Here is a 17,052-nt window from a genome sequence, read left to right on the forward strand (position 1 = left end):
TCAGTTTGAACATCTGCATGGTAATTAACCTTTAATTAATTTCAATTAAAAAAACATCAATGCATTTACTTAAATCCCAGAAACTGGTTATCCAGATGTTCCCAAGTGCTTTTATAGGGAGCTGTTTAATCACAAGCTTAAAGTAAAATTAAGCAAGTGCCTAAATACCTTTATAAGCAGGCAATTTAACTTCTCTGAACCATCTTTACAGCCTGCAAAATGGTAAAAGCAGTGTTTTCACTCACAGGAATGGCATTTCCAACATACACAAGGTATGGGGAACACTAAACTACATAGGTCAACAGTAAGACTCTGGATCAGTGAAAACAGACACCACTTATCAGAAGAGTGCTGTCAAAGTCATACTCTATTAGCTTAATTCTTCTGAAGCAATCATGAGAAAGAAAACAAGCAATTATATTGGAAGAATGTATTTAAAGAAAAGAGAATTTAGTTAGGTAGAACTTCCATGCCTTACAATAGTCACAAATCATTCCAGATTGCAGTTTGGAAGCAAAGTTGTTGAAAACAATCACAGATTATTTATGTGGATTTTGTAATTTAATGCCAAAATATTGAATAATAAACAAAGAAGACAAACATATAAAAATCATATGGTCTGAAATTTTATATAATGAAAGATAATGTTTCTGGAGCTCATTCCAGAATTTAGATAATGAAGCATTTCTTCCTGCCCCTTCCTGTCCATGACCTGCAAATTCAGTTTGAATTTGGTCATGAATAACCCAAAGCAACTTTTGGCATCCAAGGACCTCAAAAACCCTGACCTATACTGACGCGTGGTTTCCAACACTTCTGCAGTTCATGCTGCATTTATTATCAATATTATTAGCACTGCTACTACTACTAATGCCAAAATCACTGTCATAAGTAATTTTAGTAATTGAAAACAGATATTGGGATGGTTAGGACAATTTTCCTCACATCTACTAATCAATGATCTCAGGTACATGGTGCGATTCCTGAGGCTGGCCTGTGCAGGGTCAGGAGTTGGACTTTGATGATCCTTGTGTGTCTTTTCCAGCTAAGAATATTCTGTGATTCTATGAGCATACAGTATCATACTACACCTTTCAGGTTCTCAAACACACGACTATTTCACTGCAGAACATAAAGGATGTGCAGTGTTTGTTCTGGCTGTGCTTGAAGGGAACCAAGTTGAAACTTGCAAAAGCTTTACTACATTCAAAGAAAAATAATTTTTTCAAGATGTAATAAATGTCTGTCCTATATCTACCCATCTATCAGGGACTGTGGAAGGGAAAAAAATGAAAGAACCTTCTCCTGACATCCATTCTTTTTAAAATATTGATTTTTGCCTTTCAACCTATCAGCAACAACTTGGAGTTGAAAGGAGAAAAGTAAAAGGTGCTTTCTACCTTGGATGTAATGAAGTAAAACTTAATTAATGATTTTTAGGGAGCCAAAGGAATCACACCAATCTCTTTTGTGCCCATTTCCTTCAAACAGTCACTGCATTCCAGTTTGAACAATGTGATACCTTCAAATATTGATCATTATCACTATTACTAACTACAAATATGCAACCAGCTGATCCTGGAAAGCTTTGTACAATTGCTATTAGAATGGAAGCATGGCTCTGCCTATAGGTTTTGTTCTTAACAATAGCTTAGTTCATGACCTTAAGCACTCTGATGATAATAAATGAAACTCTGACAGGCTTTGCTTCTTGAAGAATAAGGTTAAATGTTGCAGAGAAGAGTATTATCAAGACCTTTCAGAAACCTTTTCTGATCCAGCTCATACAAAAGAATGTACTTCACTGCTCTGCCTTGAAAGACCTAATTGACTTCCACGACGTCACTAAGCTTACTGTACAAGAGGAGCCGATGATTACAGAAGGCAATATGCATAACGAAAAGCTTAACTAATTCCCAGGAACTAGACACAATTAAAATTCTTAATTACCAAAGAAACCAGGCAAATGACCCATAATTACAGTGTCTTGCATGTTACAGGAAATAAATGTACTAGGTCTTCCTGAAGTCTTTCTTTCTACTGAAACTTATTGTCAACAGCAGTCACAATTTTAATGGATGATGAAAGGCTTACAGAGGTTCACACACAAAATGGATTTATTAATACATAGAGATGTTATAAACTCTTCACTGTCCTGGACCACCCACACACTAAATTTAGAGATATGAAAGCAGCCAAGTTCTTTACCATTTTGCATAGGTACTGCAACATCAGCATCATTCCAACTGAGAGACAGATGAGATTTATACAGACTTCAGCTGAGACTCTGGCTGCTTCTGTGCATTATTTCTAAAATTTCTGTCACTGATCAATACTACTCCTATGAGATCTCTTAAAAGGTCATACTAATATAGGACAGTTCTCATTTTGGAATGAACTAAATGCTTAAAAAAGTATAGCAAAGTATATTAATTTATATTTCACTCTATGAATCTAGAAAAAGAAAAATTAATCACTTAACCAGAGGAAGAAATAATATTACTGCAGCACCTCATTACCTCACCTGCCTACATTAAAAGTAAGAATATAAGAAAAGAGTGTTAGTTAGGCTCTTGGTATGTACAGCAGGCCCTCTCTACCCTATATACCGCAAAATTCTGGATGGAATAATTATGTGACTAACAGGGGTGTCCATAAGTATTATTGCGGTTAGTGATAACTAAGAAGGCTGGAAGGATAAAAGATTAAAATCAGTTTTAAAATTAAGATTTTGGAAGACCTGTGAATGTAATATATATGCATAGGGAGTGCTTATCAAACAAGTATCCTTTAACGACACATGATACCACTCTATCAGCTCTAAAACAGACTGAAGGATGAGACTAAATATGCCATGATTTATACAGAATTCATCTGCAAATTTAACACTACCATCCATTGCTCTGTAAAGAAAGAATGAAAAGAATGTTTTCATCATCTATCCTCAAACGACACAGAAACATTTACTATCAGAATGTGACATATATTTTGGGCTTCTTGCGGATTGCATTGTATACTCTAACTTCTTTATTTTTAATTGATGCTTTCTCCCTTCATAATCTTATCAACTGGTCAAAAGTGTGATGGATGATTTGTAAAATTTGCACTGTAGCAATATTTGGTACCCCTATACATTATGTATATGTGCACAATACAGTCTCCTATAAGTGTTTAAGGACTAATTTAAGTTTCACTGTACTGCTAAAAAAAGCCCCAAGACAGGATGCAGGAAGAAATTCACCAAGTACAGCCAGGTCACATGGACATCAGAATGACACTTGATCTCTGTAAACCAGAAGGTGCTCATGCCTTTCATTTCTACAGATAACTTGCTGTCTGTTCACTTCCAGAAGTATTTTTACTTTCTTCTTTGTGAAAAACTAGCCCATACTATATGGTTAAAATTAAAAACTAAGTAGCATTTAAGAAGCAAATTCAGTCTCAAAGACATTACTACTGCAATGACTGTTTGTGGTTAGTTCAACAACTTTTGAAATTTTTGCTTGCTCAATGTTTTTAGATTTTCAAAATAATTCCATTACTAACCCACTGTGTTAGCCATGTGAGTGACCCAGAAATTTTCAAGAACCCTAATATAATTTAGAATACAACACAGATCACTCCATATCCCATACAAAAATGTTGAGATGCTTAAAAGGCCATTTATGCCGCTTGTCATTTATGGGAGGTGGTGGAAATTCACAAAAAGAGTGAGGAAACAATAATTTTAACATCATAACAGAGATGCTGGGCTATTTTTTCGCTCAACTTGTGTTTTCTTTTTTCTTATGTTTGATTTTCCAAATACCTGGGAAAAGGGTGAAATTGTATTTCTGGGTGACCCATTTGCCATCAGAATTACTTAAACATTATTGAATGAACTCATTTTAAGCAGCTGCAATATTTGCAGTTTTGGTCTGCAACTGTGTCAGTTCTCTGATGAACTAAGAAAAAACAATAATGAAATAACGTGATTAATGTTTCTCTCCTAATCTTTGGATTCACAGTCCTTCCAGAAATAGTTGGGAAAAATTCCAGTAGTGAATACAATAATGAATTAGATTTCATTTTATTTTAAGGATGTGCCAATTTGACCAGCCAGGGATAACAGAAACATATTAAATATGCTGTTAAGAAAGTAATGCAGCTTAAAGCCCAACAACTTAGTTCCATTAAGAAAAATGAGGAGTAAGCCAAGACATTTTTAAATACTATAACAAATGAATAAACTGGAAACTTAAAATCAAGTGAATTAAGCATCAGAATATTCAGCATACTAACTACAGCCACCATGCTTTATGAGTCAATGATTCATATTAAGAACTGTTTGGAAATTACATGCATATATGGTTTTAATTCAGGTTTTTATTAACTCACTGCTAGAAGTATGTTGCAGACCAATACAAGAATCAAATTATTTACCATAAAACTTACAAAACAAAAAATCATTTGCATAATTTCAAAAAAGAAAAAAAAAAAGTGCTACATCTGCATATAATTAGATCACTCTGGGTTTTTAGTTCTCACATAAATGTCACTTTACATTTCAGACCACAACAGCAGTTCGTCTCTCATAAACCAGTTCACAGAACGTTATCTCAAGGAAGGCCAGAAGGAAAAAAATTATTTGGATGGAGAAGAAGGAAGAGAAATTTAATATTTCTTGCTAGTTTTAAAGACTTAATCAAATGAAAGGAAGTGTTTCTGTGAGTGACAGTCAGCTCCAGACACAGTGGCTGTGAGGCAGGGAGAAGGTCACACTTACATGTGGGGTTACTCTGATCATTCTGGATCACTGGAGCACTCTTTTCACAGAGCACTGTGTGTTTAAGGACAGCACACTGGGAACTTTGCATGGTAACTTGTTACAGGCCGCAAGAAATTCTCAGGCATTTCTGAAACAGTGTCCAATTATCCCACCAGCAGAAATCTAACTCAATCAACTGCAGCTTGGATTAGCCATAGAAGGGTATTGTTCTTTTATGAAGAACACAAGGCAAATACTCAAGATCTTCTCTACTGAGGCTACTCATATTGCATAACATGCTGGAGTTTTATGTCACTTATCTAAAAATAGCCTAAAAAGTAATTCTGTACAATGAAATAGCTAATTTGTGCTGCCTTCCCTTCCACAGAGAACTATCATCATCAAACCCACTGACTTCCTTGACATGTAACACACAACACGTTCAAGCAATGCACCTTGCACGCAGAGCTCAGAACTGTAGGACAAAATATACTGAGGGAGTTCCTGAAAGCCATTTGGGAACACCCTATTCAACACATGTCCAGCGCAAGCAGGCTGCTCAAGTCCTTGGCCAGGAGAGCTTTGAGTATTTTTAAGTATGCTGATTCCACCACATACCTCCTGGACACCTGTTCCCATACGGTGAAACCAGCCCTATGGTGAAAATGGTTTTCCAACAATCTAGGAGTTTCTTGTGTTCCATCTTCTGCCTACTGCATGATCACTTTGCAACTTGGAGAAGAGGCTGGACCCATCTCATGAGCAAATACATCAGAAATAGAAACCAGGTACACCCAAAGGAGGAACTGTTTTGATGCATCCAAATTCTAAGTCTCAAACTTAAAACTGGAAGTAGGCAGCAAAAGTATTTCTTGAATAACAGCAATGAACTTTTTTCCATGGAAAATGTGGACAAGCCCACAGGCTGCCAGAGCAGGTACCCTTCCTGCTTGTTTTGGTTGACAGGACACCATAATTTGCCTACAGCTACCTCAGCAGGTGCTGCAAAAGGCACTTGATTCTCATGGAGAAAGCTAATTTTTTTTGAAGTCTATTTTGGCACTAGTTTGCTTTTGTTCTAAAATGCCTCCTTAACCAGTGTTATTTTCCCACACAGAAAGATCAGCCTGCACAGTGAAATATACATGAATTTGATATAAACATTATTTAATGATTGTGTAATCTCTGATGGAAGTATTAATAACAGCCCCTATATGCTTCAGACATAGGTCAATTCTTAATTTCTTGAATAAAGAGAGAAAGGGTGAGAAGAGGCATTAACCTTTAAACAGGTTTTCATTGGGAGTGCAAAACCATCATGAAAAAGGTCCTGCTTTTTTCTATTCAGTACAAGCTTCTCACTGAACTGTACACAAGAGAGTCATCAGTCTGGAGTGACTTGGTGAGATATAACTGTGTTACACTTTAACTCTTCCTGATCAGGAAAAGAGCCTTTCTTCCAAAATTCAAAGCTGAAAGTTACTGTAGAAAATATTTAAGATTATTAGCATAAAACTACAAGCAAAAAACCATAAATTACCACCTTTAAATAAAACAAACAAAATTATAATAATTATTTTCTATGTATTTCAACTACAAATAAACAACCCCAAAAAACATTAAAACTGGCAATTCTTTCTTCTCTAGATTTTCAGAGGAAAGGTAAGAAGAATGTACAAAACTAAGCTGGAAAAAGTATGAACTCCTGAAGTTAAGAGGAATATAAATGTTCTTGCTGGGCAGTATCTGAATCATACAGGTTCATCCCTTCAACCTACCATCTTATACTTAGCATGCCTAAAGCTGATTGCATGTGTAAACCCACAAAATGGCTGTGCAAGTATTTCTGAATGTGCTCTTTCAACAGTAGCCCACCTGTCGACATAACACTGGGTTATGGTTAGGAATGTCATAATTCCATAATTTATTTTTGCAACAGCAATCTAAAAGTACCATATCGAATGAAAAGCCTCATTACATGAATAACCAGATCTATTTAAGTAACTGTCCTTATGACTTCAAAAGATGATTTCTCAGCCTCTTAGTCTGCAAAGATGCTTTGACTCTGCAAGCAAATGACACTCAGAATTTGAAATTTCTTGCATAATTCTCTTTACCTGAGAAATTATTTCGGTGTACTAAATACAATATTTCTAAAGAATTTGAAATCTACCACCAGAAGTAAAAGAATAAATTATAAACCCCATATTTCTACATACACTATGTATGATATACCCTTTTTGAATTATTTATTGTGAGAAAAAATTAATTAAATTGAACCATTCTCCTAGCCCTGAATGAGGGATTAACTGCAAGTGTACTCAAGTTCTACTAGATCAATACAATTATTATTTGTAAAAACAAATTTTTAATAATAATTTATTATGTATTAAGAGGAAAGTTTAAAAAAAGTAATAATTATTTTTTTAAGATTACAGTAGAGAAATGTTTTTCACACTGATCTCTTAGCTTATTTTTATCAGCTTCCTTTGTTTATTTTAGGGAAGCAAATACCTAGTTATTCAAATTATGAAAAATGCAGGGAAAGAAAGCAAGTGAATATCAAGCAGTTTTATGTGAGCCAACCATTAAAACAAATTGCTCCTCTAGAAAATTTCTTTCTATTGCAAAGTCCAAGCCCAAATATTTCTGTAAATAAGAAATAAATAATTTTCAGAATGACTTTTTTTCAGAAAAAATACCTCTGTAAATAAGAACTCAGCTCTTATTTTGACTCAGGCATGCTTATAGGAAAAGGAACAGGTCATTTTCCATGAAAGGAATAAAGTGTGCATATAAATGAATCCATAAGAGTGAACAATGAACAAAACCAGAAAAACATGCTTCTTTAACTCTGTGTATGTATGCATGTGGATAAATACATGCTATATATACATGGTCTCTATACAGACAATCTCTTTCTCTGTGGCATGAGGCTTATTCAGTTTAAGATATATATCAGATCAGTAACCAACAGAGCCATGACACTGGTTTAACATGAACTTTACTTTGGCAATACCAGCCACGGTATCACCAACTAGTTATCATGCTTGTCACACAGTTTCTGCCATAACTTCTTTTGGGTACTCAGCTCTTCAAAGAAACAAGTTAATCAGTATCTGGGTTCTCATTAGCTTGTCTTAATATAATTTTTATCTAAAACCTCCTCCCATTTTGTATATTTCAACCACAAATAATGCTCAGATTCAACAGGGTATAAGGCTGACAGATGGCAGACAAATTTAAAAGGAAAACTACCATGTATTTGCCTGTAAAACAACCTCTCATGGGCAAAGTCCTCAAAACACTTTATCAGGCCATATGCTTACGTGAAAACTACTTGTTCATCCAACACAATAATGATTTTATATTAAAATTAAGAATCATTTAGTGAATCTGCTGATCTGAAGTATCCTGCATTTGCTGACCTTCAAGTTTGACTGAGTCTTTAGAAAATGGATGAGGGCTAATTTCCTATTTAAACTGTGTCCACATCTCTGAGACTGTTTGAACTGTTATTCTAAAGCTTGCTGCCACACTATTTTGCCATGCAATTATTAACAACTTCCTATGTAATGGACCCCACATAATATACATATATACACAGAAAATATGCAAATGGTGTGTAAGTATTGTATGGACTCAGAATCATATGATTCCCAAATAGCTGGTTACAGTATCGTGTTAATAATGCAAAGGTTGTGGATTTGAGCCCTGCATGGGCCATTCACTTAAGAGGTAAACTCATGTTCCTTGTGGATCCCTTCCAACTCAGAACAGTCTGTGATTCCGTGACTGAGATTCGAAGCAACCTCTGAGGGTCACCTGGGCCAACCTCCTGCTCAAGCAGGGACACCTACAGCCCAGGAAAACATCCAGACAGTGTTTGAGTATCTCCAAGGAGAGAGACTCCATCACCTCTCTGGGTAACCTGCAACAGTGCTCAGTCAACCTCGTGGTGAAAAAATGTTTCTGCAGAGGGAACCTCCTGTCTTTCAGTTTGTGTCCATTGCCTCTGGTTCCGTCATTGGGCACCACTAAAAAGTGCCTGATTCTTTGCATTGTCCCTTCAGGTATTTACTTACATTAATGTTTCCCTGAGCCTTCTCTTCTCCAAGCTCACTTTGCCTTTCCTGGCACATTGCTGGCTCATGGTCAACTCAGCGTCCACCAGGCATTGCAATTACCTTTTTTTCTGACCACAGGATCAGTTGGGTTTTCTTTCCTGTTCAAAAATGTGCAGCTAGATTCACTGGTGCAGAGACAGAAGGCACTGTAATGGAACTTCTAAATTTAAAGGTCTGAATGACAAATGTGCAAAATATACAGACAAAACTTATTGCTAAGTGACCATTAGAAAACCTATGATGAGAATACAAAACACCCCATTAGGAAGTGTCTTAGTCACTCCAATACTGATATAAACACATTTATTAACAGTTAAAGTCAAAGACAAATTGCCTTCTCTGCAAACGCCTGCAATTCAAAAATTCAAATTACAGAGAAGCACCTGAGAGTTAATATAAGACACACTTGTTTGAAAAAAACAAAATCTGTGGTGTCTCTGCATAAACACAGTCCATTCTGCTTTTTGTCTATTTAAAAACAAATTATGTGTATTTATATATTAGTTAGACTACCATGGCATACTGGAAAGAGTGATTTTACATTGCTCTAACCATCACAACCCATGACCTGAAAGAAAGTACCTCTAATACAGTAATAAAATCAGTTCAGAAAAAAAAGCCAAGATATTGCCAAGAATCTGGACACACTGACAAGCAGCTGAGTGCTACAAGCAGCATTTCACTGATAACTTGGAAGCTTCAGCACCTAGACATTATATAAAGATTCCTTAGGGAAGCCAGACTGAAGCAGGTGTGTCAAGGTGAAAAAGTATCACTGCCACACAGTCCTGTGAATTATATGTTCTGGCTACCTGGTAAAATATGCTGTGACTACAAAAAATAAAAGAGGATAGCCTACCTGTCAGATGAACAAACTTTGTGATTCAGCGAAATGGTTCAGGTGATTTTTCCCTCTCTCTTTTTTTTTTTTAAGAAGCTGTAGTGGTCTACTATATGACATTTCTATTATTTTTCAAGTCTTTGCTAATTGATTCCAGCTGCTTCTAGTGAGCTATAGGTAAGATTCAGCACTGAATGGAGAAAATAGAAAAATAAAATAGCAAATATGTCTGAAGACTGAGGACTGAAAATCTCATCCACACATAAAGACTGACTCTGGGATTTATGTTCTGGGTCTGCAGAACTTGAAGGTGTGGCTAGAAACATCTGTTTCATAGTCTTAAAGCAGATCAGTGTGAGAAAAGACACTGAAAATTCTTTTTTCTCAATTTACCCTGCATCTGCAGAAAAAAAATGCTTCAATACTTTTAAAGCCATAGAGAACAGTCTCCTCATTGACAATGAAAGTAGGAATTTAACAGATACTGGATATCAAGATGATGGATTAAAACTGGAAAAGAAACAATTATTCTGTCTAGAAATACTGCTGTTATATGCTCAACTCACATTTTAACTTTGTTACCAAAAGTAACAAGAAGAAAATCTTACAAAATCAAGTGACAATTATCCTTTTGAGCTAGTTCACATAGATACCCAAGATCCTACACCTTGATGGACAGAGAAGATGTTTCCCACAACCTCAAAATGTTTTTCTCAATCAGATGTTCTTGTGCTTTGCAGTGGTAGTGCCACAGGCATCCAGCCAAGGTTCTCTTCATGTTTTTCTACTTCCCCTACAAGCTAAAAAAGTTTTTCTCTCTGTTTTGGTTGCCTTCCCAACTACCCTTCCTTGAAGAAAAGGAATACATTTCACATAGGCTGATCTTAGTTAATAAGAATCTTTCCTTCCAAATTCTCTGTGGTTATGAAACATCATATTACTACTGATTTAAAAGAGCATGTGTGGAACATAAGCACTTAAAATTGCCAATTTTTTTTTCTACAGAGAGGGATCTGTACATTTTTATATGCAGAAGTACGTACATATATGCACACATTAGTTTATATGACAGAACTGTGCATGGGAAGAAGAATGGCAGAAACAATGAGAGCAAGTGGGGGGAGCCTGAAACACCCTGGGGCAGCTGGTCCCAGACACACCCCAGCAGTCACACACCCCATCAGCCCACCAGAGCTCATTCCTGTGCTGCTTGATGCAATAGGATGAGCCCCAGCAGCCCTGTGAGGCCCTGGGCCAGACACCCTGGGCCAGACCCACACAGACATGCCAACAGAAGAAGCTCCATGGGTCAGAGCTGTGGGAATGTGACACAGAAGGGGCTGGTGGGGTGTCAGTAGGGGCTATCTGTTCCTGGCCATTCTTGCATCAATGTGTGGGTAGTCTGTCCTGTCTCGTCCAATCAAACTTCATTTCCAATGGTTTTCATTAGAAAAGGGCTTACTATTGTGCACACATATGTGCATGGAGGGCTCAGTGTCAGTCCTGCCATGGCACCAGGAGCCCCACGTGCCCACAGTGCAGCAGTGCAGTGATGAAAGGTGGGCAAGTGAGGGTGTGAAGGCTAGCAAAGAGCATGCTGGAGCAGCTGGCGAGTAGGTGAAGTGTCCTGGAAGCCAGGCATGACCCTATAGGGAAGAGCACAGTCAGTCCTGGCTCTTGGAGGAACGGCGTAGGCACAGGGCAGCCTTGGCCAGCTGCTGTAAAGACTCTTGCATCTGGGGCTGTCTAAGAGATCTGTCTGAGTGTGCACGGGAGGGACTCTGTGGAATGACAGATGTGCAAGACTGGGATCCAAACACAACTGAGTACCTAAATCCAGCTACTGGAAGGATCCTTGTTGCACGATCTTTATTGCGAATATAGGGTAGACTTGTCTCGTATGTCTGTGCAGGAAAGTGATATAACAGTAACTCCACAAGATCAACATAGGTATAGGTTTGAAAACACTGATTTAAATTGTCCAAAATTACCAGATTTATTGATAGCTGCAAAAGTTACTGGAAGGTGTCTACACCATTAACATGGGTACTTGTTGAAGAAGTACAGCATTTTAAACATTTGACAATTAAGGTGATTTTGGTTTATGTTTTCCACACAAACAAACAAACATACAAAACCCACCCAAGAAAGCCATACAAACTGCGTGGAAGACCCACAGACAAAGGCTGTGCAAATAAAATGAGAGCCATGGTCAACTGAAATAATACTGAGCCCTTTGCTGTATTTATAAAGAAGTGCAAAAAGATGGTTGGCTTATTTGGTTTTGTCAGGCAACACAAGCTTTTAATAACTCTAGTCATTCAGACCTTTGACTAAGATTTATTAACCTGTCAAGCAAAAGCAATTTTATAACATATACAACTGCAGTTCATTTCAGAACATTTATTGCTCTGTAAACAGAAAATTGCTCAGGAAATCCAGATTCTGCTTAAACCATCTATTCCTTTTCTTACTCTTGATTCAAGAAGGAAGGCAGGGTAGGAAGAGAAATTCTAAGTGAAAAATAAAGAAGTATTTACAAATTTATTTGCACAAATATATAAAAAAGCATAAAGTTAGAAATTTAAATGCACTTTTATGGTGACTACCTCAACTGAGAAAACAACCCCCACCTTTGGGCAGTATGGAGAGGGGAGTGGAAACAGAATAGGGGCACAGCTCCACATTTACTTTGCATATTTTGTGCTATGCAGCTCAGCTCAAATGGCTCTGAGAGATGTTTAGAAAGGAGGCAGTTTATTAGGAGACTGAAACAGGAGCATGATACCTACCTGGAACACGACCAGGTTATCCAGTCTCCCTTTATAGAGAGAAACGTGATGCTAGGGAATGTGCTACTGCTGCTAAGGGATAGAGCCTCATCTAATAGCCTGACAAAGGGGAGGTAGCCACAGATCCATGTCCCCAGCCCAAACAGTAGCAAGGCTGAGCAGGTATCAGCAAATACACATAAACAAACAAACAAACAAACAAACAAATAAAAGGCTAGAGACACAGATCAGTGCAGTTATACTCAGCATTCTCAAAGACCCACAGGGTCATTCAGCTGCCTCATTCTCTAGTGCTCACATGCTTGCACTCAGCCTGGCCACTGACTCTGCAGATGCCTGGGCTAGGCCCCTGTGACCTGCAGCCCCAGGCTGTGGGCTGGCACCTCATTTTGCCCAGCTGCTAGCACCCAGACCCATGCTTGCTCCAGCTGTTGGCACCATGAACAATGGGCCTCTGCCTGGATCTGGTTTCTGGCCACACACACAGAGACCATAGACCACATGACCTTCAGACAGAAAGAGTTAGAAGCGGAATTTGCTGACACAGGAAACACTGCACTGGTAAGGAGCTGTGCATGGCCAGACAAATGTCTGGCCCATTTACACGTCCAGTGTTTTTTATTTTCTTAACCCTCTATTTCTCGGTAACAAATCCTGATCAAACCCCAAATTCTCTTCCTCTGCTTCCCATACTGAGTGTTGTACCCTAGGCAGTCTCCCCTCAGTCCAAAAGGATTAATCCAGCATTGACTTACCTTGATAGTACTTTTGGGACAGCCCTGGGAGGGCCCGAACAGGCTGTCTGTCCCTTTGAGCCCTTAATCTGAGCTCCTGTCTACCTTTGGGGCTCTGTGCTGCCCTGACCACATGGAGATGGGCACCTGATGGGATGATGACTTCTGTGACACGTGTCAGACTGTTGGGAAGGTATGGTTTGGGATCCCCCACCTGCTGTCATCTCTCAGCTCTTCTCTGCGTCTGCAAACAAACTTTTAAACACAAGCCCAAACATCTGCATCTGGTAGCAGATCTTCCTTAGGATCTATCCAATTCCATGTAAGTCCGTGCATCACGTGGTGCTTGATTCCTAACATGCAAAACCAGGAATCCAAATACTTTCTTTTACAGGTCTTTATAACCAGGACGTGACATGCCATACACTATGCTAAATACAGAAATCAATAGAAAAAAAAGCAATGCTCAAATCAGACATCCTATTTTTCCTTTCTTCTCAATACTGCTATTATTCCAATGTTCAGTTTGATCCTAAAGCAATACACCACAGCATGTCACAAGCATTATTATGTCTTTATACTGACGAATAACTGAAATCCTTTTATTAAAATACAGCATTCTGTGATGGATTTCTTCATCCTTGGACTGACATTGAGCCTGAAGCTCTTACCAGTAATCACTTTACACAAAGCCAGATCACATACTCAACTCAGACAGAGAAGTTAGGGACTCAATTGACAGATTTTTAGAAATGGTGTGAAAGCCAGTGAGACTGAATTGTTCTAGCAAATAATAGACATATTTCAAAATTTCTGAGAAAAACTACACTGAAGGCCTTTTCTAAGTATTCGGCTTATGGAACATTTTATTCACCATTCATTAGCACTGTATTACTTAAACAAAACCAGAGAAACAACAAAATTACTGCACTAAATATTAATCATCTTAAAGAAAATTAAGGCTGTCACTTAGTAATATCAGCTGTAAAGAGGAGCTGTAAATATGAAGATTTCAATAAAACTGTTTTCCACCAGCCTACTCAAAGTCAACAATCATCTTTCAAGCATACTTGCTTTTCAACTGATTGCTAAGATGATAAGGAAAAAAAAAATCAATTGACAGGAGAAAGGGACAGTAATAAATTGTCCAAGCACTTTAGAATTACTAGTTAACGCAATACTGGAAGAGAAGATGAAACTCTGACATGAGTGTTTCTAAAGAAAACTTCTTTACTTTGAGAGACATGCCAAAATGAACATTTGCAGCTGACTCTTCTCTCCACTATCTTAATGAGATTTTAAATTTAGACATGTAGCATTCTAAATGTTTGAAGAGTTTTTGCTGCAATGTTGGGCCTGTCATATGATCTACCAATCCTCTTGAGACAGACTGTTTAGCCTCAGAAAAGTAAATTCTTTTACTATTTCAGCATATACATCATTAACTTATAGACTATTTCCTCACTCTTCATCTACATTCCCTAAAAAATGCTTGAGAAAGCTGTAAGGACAAATCGGCTACCACACACTATTAACTCTTTATTATTTATAAGGAAGGTATATAGATTTGCAGTTACAAATTCAAGTTTACATTTTCACCTCCAAGGCCCTATATTATCTTACCCACAATTAATTATGCCTTGCTTTTATTTCCTTCTACTCCCTAGACATCTTCTATACTTTCACTTAATTGCATTCTTTATCTCTTTCTCCCACTTTCAGCTGTATGTCTTATATCATGCTGACCTCTGTGCCTTGTAAAATCTTCATGCCTACATTCTTCATCCTTCTCCAGCAGTACATTTAAAAATACACTCTTTCAGGAATCATTGGTATAAGCTCTTCTTCCTCCATTTCTTATTGCTGGGCTATTAACTAAAATTTGTCTTGCTTAAATCGCTTTTGCTGCTTGTTGGACCAGGGCAGCAGAGAACACAGCTGAAAGCAGAGCTGTCTGATTTATTTCTTATTTCTATCAAGAATGACCTCTGTTAACTCTGACTCTGAGGAGAATTGAGGGACAATACTTGCTTGCCATCTAAAATAAGAAACTGGAGTCTTGTTCACTAAAATGCTGCAATGTTCATTAAATAAATGCCAATCAGTGTGTGTTTACAGTGCTTAGTTTCTACAAACTATATCTGTACTTACAGTCCTAGATGTTTACATTAATTTCATAGTGCTCCAACAGTTGTCTAGAGCAGGCTCCATGCCTGTGATCCAGCATACATGAATATGATGTTTTTTATCCCCTCATGGTTTAATGTGTACTTAAATGTACATATTAAAAGACCACACTGAGCAGCACACAAACATCAGGAAACCAGGGAAGCATTCCCAGATGCAGTATTGATCATAGTATGGTAGAGTCATAGCATTATTCCTCTCTTCTAGAACACCTGACCACAGGAATTCCACCTTTCCAAACTTCAAATACCTTCTCCACAATGTAACTCGTCATGGAATTATCTCATGACCACTATACTAGTTATTACTATAATTGCAAAAATATTATCTTCTCAGGAATATCTTAAAAAAACCCTGCAAACATTTTTTTACTTAAATTTAAAAACAAAAAACCTCTTCTCAATGAAAATTTTTGGCTTGGAAATTTAAAAAATCACAACTGGTATCAGTCTTCAAATGATATACTGCACCTAATCTAAAGACTGCAAATGCATTCTACCTCAGATACACGATCACTCTTTCTAAAATGAAAGGTTCTGTTTTAATTTGCTTGGAATAACTGCATTGCTGAAAGTGAAAAGCAGTAAGATAAGTTACATACTATTATGCTTTTTGCCCATGGTACTTTATTTAATCAGTAATATTTTGAGTCTGTAATACTTCTGAAGTTCAGGACAAAAGGCAATCTCTAATGTCTCCAGTCTGAGCTACAGGATGCAATAACATGTTCTGGAGACAAACTGAATAGATCGCTGTGACCAGGTGTCTGTTCAGAAGAAGAAAGAAAACAATTTCTTAAAGGAGGAAAACATGTTCTGTAATAGAAGATATTTTAAGAAATGGATGAAATTTCATCAGCTAGTCTTGGCTACTCAGCAAAACCTTGAGGCTCTGAAGCAACTAACCTATGAAGTGAAGGAGTTACTAACATCAAAAGCCAGTTCCATTATCATGCCACTATCTTAGAAAATAGTTGCAGTTGCATTCTGAAACAATTTCAGTGCTTTACAGGGAAGTATTGACTAGTAATCCTTATCTCTATACTTGGTAACATCTGCTGATAACTCAAAGTTTTATAGGTCATCTGGGTTAACATCTGTAAGGACATTGGAATGAAAAAGTAGTCTACTATTCAAGTGTCAAATGAAATGGAATGGTCAAGAAATGTGGCAGTACACATTAGCTGGAAGAAAATAAACAATATATACATTTTCTAACATTTGGTTTAAATACTGGACATCACTTTAAACAGCTCAGTGAAAACTCAGAACTTGGGAGACCAGCTCAGTGAAAACTTGGAGCTTGGGTGATATTGTTTGTATTCACAGACATATAAAGTGGTCTCATGTGGAACGCCCTATGTACTATAACCCAAAGACATTAGTCAATGTTAAAATGTTTTTTGATAGAAAGAGGCTGAAGAAATGCAATCAGCATGCTTCTGAAGAGAAAAAAACCCAAACAAAGAACCATATCACTGCCCCCACCCTGACAAAAAATCCCAAACACAACCCGTTCAGATGGTGAGGTTTTGAACGGATTCTAAAAAGCTTAATTTATGGAGCAAAAAATAAAAAGGGATGTGACAAGCAGCATTTACAATACTGAGTGGAAGATCAATTAC

The 17,052-nt window shown here is 37.3% G+C and overlaps 1 protein-coding gene across 1 annotated transcript in view; it reads right to left on the reverse strand.

The window, feature by feature from the left end:
* The window catches only part of PUDP (pseudouridine 5'-phosphatase), a 62,980-nt gene that overhangs the window by 329 nt on the left and 45,599 nt on the right, over nt 1-17,052 (reverse strand). The window lies entirely within an intron of this gene.

The sequence above is a fragment of the Cinclus cinclus genome, chromosome 2 (assembly GCF_963662255.1).
Source record: "Cinclus cinclus chromosome 2, bCinCin1.1, whole genome shotgun sequence".
NCBI lineage: Eukaryota > Metazoa > Chordata > Aves > Passeriformes > Cinclidae > Cinclus > Cinclus cinclus.